Source organism: Echinops telfairi, unplaced genomic scaffold, assembly GCF_000313985.2.
Source record: "Echinops telfairi isolate 266 unplaced genomic scaffold, ASM31398v2 ScPeMD7_7405;HRSCAF=8443, whole genome shotgun sequence".
Taxonomy (NCBI): domain Eukaryota; kingdom Metazoa; phylum Chordata; class Mammalia; order Afrosoricida; family Tenrecidae; genus Echinops; species Echinops telfairi.
Genome location: NW_022111305.1, coordinates 6,032,392 through 6,039,547, shown reverse-complemented (window position 1 = coordinate 6,039,547; position 7,156 = coordinate 6,032,392).

The window sequence follows — 7,156 nt, the reverse complement described above, 5'->3', positions numbered from 1 at the left end:
CATTTTACAGAAGAGATACTCAAGCTAAATAACACAAACTGCCCAAAAAGAAGAAATCCTACTGTCAAAGGGAGAACAAAAAACAATGTAAGTAACAAAGAGGTTGTTTTTACAACTAGGACTCCATGCCATCAATGCTATGCACATTATCCCTTTCCTGGCTCTTTCTACCTTGTCCTATGAGTTGGAATTGAATCAATGGCAGTGAGGTTTGTGCAATGCTATAAGCATGGCACAATGTACCCCCTACTAGTTATTTCTCAACTGATAATGATTTAGGACTGAAACAGTCATTTCTGAGAGCATATTATGATGGAGGCTATGACAAAGAGAAGCCACTGTGTGACTGAAGTGATTACACTGGGTCAGCACAATCAGGCAATTAAGAAACACATCGGCTGCTCCAGCTGCTGCCGCCGCCATCACCAGGTTGGCTTGAGAAGCGATGAGAGGAGGGGCACAGCTCCTTGGGGAGCTCAGCGGGAAGTGGCCGGTGGGCCAGGGAGGTGGGGGCAGGTGATGTGCCCCGAGAGCTTGAGCCGAGGCTGGGGCTCAGTGGGCCATGTCCAGTGTGGACGCAGCATCTCATGAATCTTTTGTCAATTTTCCCACAGAGAGCACATCTTTGTTCCTCGTGCTCCCAGCACCCACCCATGACTTGCCTCCCTTGTGGGTAGGGCAGTAACTCCCAGCCCGTTCTCACACCCCGTGTCCCCTGTTCAGAAGCTCACAAGCATGAGAGGTGGCTCAGGACAGCCTATGCCTTGGGGGCTTCCCATGGACACCCATGCACACTCCTAGAGGCTCTGGGTAATGGAACATGCAGTGGTCTGCACAGTAGAGCTCCTATAGAAGGGAATCCCTAGCTGAGGCCCAGCTAACTCCCCAGTGGCAGGGGCAAGATTGGACTCTGAAAATAGGTAGTCCTGGTCCTTGGATCAGGATCCCTCATCGGCAACAGGAAGACAGGCAAGGCTGGAAACCACAGAAAAGTCGGCTCCAAGAGGTTGTTGAATTTGTTGCTATTTCCTTTTGAGAAAAGAAACACAAACGCCTTAGCCCAGCAGGGGAAACAGAACCCAGCATTTCTGAGTTTCTTGGTACCTGGGGTCCACAGACCTCAGCCAGATCACCTTCTGATCCAAAGAACTCTTCCCTGGGTCATCCACTACAATATCCCATTTCCACCCTAGGACCACATGTCAGGAGTAGGTAGCTCTGAGTTGTGCATGAATCCACTGTTATAAGCACAATATGGAAGCACTGCACAGAGTATACCACCACCCAGAAACCGACACACTGAAAACAGTACCCCAAATATTACAAATCCAATGGAGAAACAAAGAGAAGAATATACTTCTCACACATACACCACCCTAAAGCATAAATAGGATGAGAAAACAGAAACTAATCTACCTTTAGATTTAAAGATAATGAATGTTAATGATTTAAACACACCTATTAAAAGACAAAGAGTGTCAGACTGGATTTGACAAGATCCAGCAATCTGCTGCATTCTCAAACTCACAGCCAAAAACAGAGAGTCAAAGGATGGCAAAACACTTACTAAGCAAATGGCAATCAAAAAAAGTAGGAGTGGTAATTCTTATCTCTAACAAAGCAGACAACAAGACACATGATATAATGAAAGATAAGAATGGGAATTACATAAGTCTCAAGAGATCAGTAGATGAAAACCCATAAACATAATAAACATATGTACACCCAAAAAAGACCCTCAAAATTCATCAACCAAATCTTCAAAGAGATGAAAAGAGAATTCACCATATCCTCAATTATAGTAGTTGGTTTCAATACACCACCCTCAAAGAAAGATAGATCAACAGGTAAAAAAATCAGTAAAGAAATCAAAGAGCAGTAAAACGATTGAACAATTAGACCTCCTAGATATTTTCAGAGCTCTCCAAACAAGAGCAAAAAAATAAATACTCTTCTCCAAGGCACATGGCTCATATTAAAAAATAGAACACAGTCTGGGACAAATGGGACTGCTAAGAAAATTCAAACCCATAGAGAAGACTCAAACCATCCTCTCTGACCACAGTGACACACAGCTGGAAATCAACAATAGAAAGAACCGCTACCCCCCAAGAAAGTCAAACAATTGGAGACTCAATAACATGCTTCTCAAAAAAGAATGGGAAGTAGCCCAAATTAGAGAGTCAAGTAGGCAGTATCTGAACACCAATGAGATGCACCAATGGCAGTTATCAAAGATCAATGTATTGCAATAAATGAACCCATGAAAAAAGAGGAGAGTGTTATGGTCAGCACCGGAACACAGCATCCCCAGCAGTTAGAACAGAGTCAACAGCATAATCCTTCCAACAGCAAAAGAAAAATAATCGTTAAAAATTAGACCATAAATAAATGATCTAGAAAGCCAAAGAACAATAGAAAAAGTTAACAGAGCAAAAAGTTGGTTCTTTGAAAGGATCGAAAAGGTCAACAAACTGCTAGCAAATTTAACAAAGGAAAAGAAGGAGCAGACATGGAAATCTAGAATTAGGGATGAAACAGGGGGAACCCCAACAGACCCCAATGAAATAAAAAGAGAAACAATACAGTACTATGAAAGATTGTATTACAACAAAACCGATAATTTGGAGGATATGAACAAATAACTAGAAGAACACTCTCTCTCCAAATTAATGCAGATGGACATGAAGAACTTGACCAGACCCATAGCAAAATAGCGTCAGCAAGAAACGCCAACTGAAAAAAGCCCCTGCCAGCTTCAAGGAGAATTCTGCCAAGCATCCAGAGAAGAACGGACACCAATCCTGCACAAACTCTTCTAGAACACAGAGAGCGATAGCAAACTCCCAAAATCATTCCATGAAACCAGTATAACCCTGATATTGAAACCAGGCAAAGATCCCAAAAGGCAGAGAATTACAGACAGTTATCGCTCATAAACATAGATGCATCGTTCCTCAACACATTCTTGGCAAACAGAATCCAACAACATATCATGACCAAATGGGATTCATACCAGGAATACAGGGATGGGTCAAGATTTAAAAAAACAAAACAACAATGAATGTAATCCACCACAAAAACAAGAAAAAGGGCAAGAACCCTATGATCATATTAATTGATGCAGCAAAAACATTGGATACTATCCAACACCCATTCCAAATATGGACCCTCAAGAAGGGAAAGTCCTCAGTACAATAAAACTATGTATGAAAAGCCAATGACCATTAGTACACTCAGTGGAGAAGAGCTGAAAACATTCTCACTGAACAAGACAACCCGATAAGGCTTAAGTCCCTTATCCCCACCCTTGTTCAGCATTGTGCTGGAAGTCCTTACCAATATCATGAGACAATGGCAAGATATCCAGGGTGTATGATTAGGTAGAGAAGAAGTGAAACTTTTGCTATTTGCACATGATATGATTTTATACATTGAGAATCCTAAGGATCCAGAATAGGATTGCTAGAAACAATAGAGGAGTCTGATAGAGTGGCAGGATTGAAGATTAAGAAGCAGAAACCTATTGGATTCCTATATACCAGTGATGGGAATACAGAAAAAGATATCAAGGAATGAGCACCATTCACCATAGCCATGCAAAATGTGAAATACCTAGGAATAAATCTAGCCCAAAAAACAAAGGACCTATATGAGCAAACTATAGTACTTTACTACAACAAACTACAAGGGTTGTACACAAATGGAAGCGTATTCCATGTTTGTAGACCAGAGGACTCAATACGGCAAAAATATCAATATTACCTAAAACAATCTAAAAATCCAATGCAATCCCATTCCAAATTCTAGCATTATTCTTTTTAAACATGGAAAAATGGATTACCAACTTCATCTTGAAAGGGTAGAAGCCCCAGATAGGCAAATAACTCCTCAAGAAGAGCAAAGTAGGTAGTCTTTCACTACCTGACCTCAAAACCTACTATACAGCCACAGTGCTCCAAAAAGTCTGCTCATGGGCCAATGATAGATACCTGGACAAATGGATCAGGATAGAAAACCCAGAAATGAAAACACCCACATACAGACAACTTTTATCTCCATGGGAGATAAAAGAGTTGAGTGCAACCTACCCTGTTTCCCCGAAAATAAGGCAGTGTCTTATATTAATTTTTGCTCCCAAAGATGCCCTCGATCTTATTTTCAGGGGATGTCTTATTTTTCCATGAAGAAGAATACGGTACACATTTTTGTTTATTGTTTTATTGCTTTATTAAAAGACACCTCACACTTCCTGTTTGCTCTGGCTGCGCTGCAGCCAACAGTGAGCTGTGTGACGCTGCCCGCCAGTATGGTCCAGTGTCCAGAGTTACAGTAGCTTCGGGGGGCTTATTTTCAGGGAGGTCTTATTTTCGGGGGGATGTCTTATATTTCCGCAAGAGGCAAAACGGTAAGTAGGTCTCATTTTCGGGGGATGTCTTACTTCCAGGAAACAGCGTAGTAAAAATGAAACACTGTGTACATCGAAAGACTTCATTAAAAGAGTTAAAAGAGAACCCACAGACTGGAAAAGGATTTTTTCGTAACAACATAACAAAGGACTGATTACTAATAGCTACTAAATTTTACAAGCTGACAATAAGAAAAAAAAGCTAAGAACCTCTGAGAAGGTAGACAGAGGACCTGAACAGAAGATTCACAAAGGATAGCACAAATAAACATATGAGGAAATGCTCCACATCACAAGCCATCTGGGAAATACATGTCAGAACAACCATATCACTTAATGCCACTTACTGCCATTGACTGTAGCACAATTAAAAATAAATAAATGAGAACAAGAAATGTTGGGGAGGGTTTGGTGAGATAGGAACTCTTATCTACTGCTGGTGGACTTGTAAATACCTATGGACATTGTAGAAGGTGATATGGGATAGTTAAAACAGATGGAAATTGAAATACCACATGATCCAGCCATACCATTACTGGGCATACACCCCAAAGAAATAAGACACAGACCATGAAGAGACATTTGCTCACCCATGTTCATCACAGCACAGTTCACAACAGTAAGACACTGGGAAGCCTAAATTTCCATTAATAGAAGAGTGGATCACAAAACCCCTGGTACATACACACAATGGAATACTGCACATCCCAAAAAAACTGCAATGAGACCTTGGAACACCTCAGTTTGTGGAGGGATCAGGAAGACATTATGTGAGTGAAGTTGGTCAAGCACAAAAGGACAAATACTGCACGAGTCCACTGCAGTAGGAGCAAGCAGCTGAACTGCCACAAGCTCAAGCTTGTAGGGCACCCAGTCTTCTAGTCAGGCACTGTACAAGGGGGTACCCCCGCTAAAAACAAACAAACAAATAAACGGATTTTCACTTTGCAGAGCGGAGCTTTCATAGATCGCATCTTTCCCCGCTTGGCAAACATCAAGCAACTCTGAGTTATTTTACCCAGTGATGTCACTTGGGAAGGTTCTCTCTGGTCACAGGGAGTTTTTTTGTAAAAGCAATTTCCCTAAAACCTCATTTTTTTATGATGACCAATTTAAGAGAACGGCGTGGAATGGTGAACTTATGTTTCCTGCTCATAAAAAATACTCTAGAAACGTGTGATGTTGAACACAGCATACAAGAAGGATGCTATGGGAAAAACTCAAGTTGATGAGTGGTTTTCTCCTTTCCAGAAAAGTGAAATGTTTGGACAAACCTGTTCTGGACATCCATCAACTTCCTGAATGGACGAAAATGTGATGTGTAGCATTTGGAGTTTGTTCCACTAAGTCAGATGTTAATTAAGTTCTCTATTTAGAAGTTCTGAAAAGATTGCATAGCAGTGGGTGACAAAAAGGTTTGAAGGCCTGAGGAGGGAAAGATGGGGACTGGTTTTGCCACCATAACAATGTACCTATGCACACAGGCATCTCAGTCCACCAGGTGTTGGCAAAAAACCAGCATGCTTCTCTTGCCCCAAACACCTTACTCACCTGTCCTCACTCCCTGCGACTTTTTTTTTGTTTCTGTGCATGAAGAGGGACATGAAAACACAGTGATTTCAGGATGTAGAAGAGGGGAAGGAAAAAAGGACGGAGGTGCTGTCAGCCATGCAGACAGATGAGTTTGATAAATGCTTCCAAGAATGGAGTTACAGATTTGACAAATGTGTTACGCGTAATGGGGGATACTTTGAAGGTCATAAGGTTGTTTTGTAGAAAAAACTCCATATATAGCTTTAGCGGGTGTGGGGGGGGGTTCCTTTTTTTTTTTTTTTCCCCTCGGGAGGAAACTCCTCGTATAGCCTGGTAAAGAGCCTGACCAGTGCTAATCGAACACACATCATCTGCGCCGGGTCACTATAGTGTAGGTCACTTGGCCAGAGGGCCTCTCACAACAGCTGGAATCAAACGGTCGTGGCCAGGGGGCGATGCTGTCTGCTGAGTGGTTGCCAGGTGGATTTGGGTGAGTCCCCTCGGAAAGGGAGGTGGCCCTGTCAGAAGGATGAGGCTTACTGATGGAAGGGGGAATTCAGGAGCGGGGAGAGGGACAGTCATGTTTGGGGAATATAGGTGCCTGTCTGTTGAAAGGAGAGGAGGGAGCCTGACCTCCATTGGGAGAAACAAATGAGGATGCTGTGGGGAACATTAGGTGGGGAGTGTCTTCAATAGCATGCGGTGGGTGGGCAAAATTGACATAGTGCATCTGGGAGTATCCCAAGAACCCAGCCCGGGTGCAAACGAGTGCTGGGATACTGAATCCTGGATCTTAAGGGCCCACATCATGCTCCAAAACCTGCATCCGTGTGACCTCATAAGAGAACTCCATTTGGAGCACTGGACTGTATGTGAGACACACTTGGAACCTGAGAACATAAGCCTGAAGCACATGGTGTCTGAGGAAGCAGAAGACAGCTGTACCAAGAATGGTGTACTGTTGGTTGGCGGACAAACAAGGCCTTGCTACATCAAAGCCTTGTGTGCTGTGTGAAGATATGTAATATTCTGGCAATCCTGTGATGGGCATTCTTTATATTTTGCTAATGCTTATTCATATTAGGGTGTATCTCAGAGTTGCATTGCTATTGGGAGTCACCCTCTTGAATATGAGTTGTTTGTCTCTATTTTTCAGTAAATGAAACCCAGGGACATTGGGAGAGCAAATAGAACAAGGTTTTGGCGGGGAGGGGG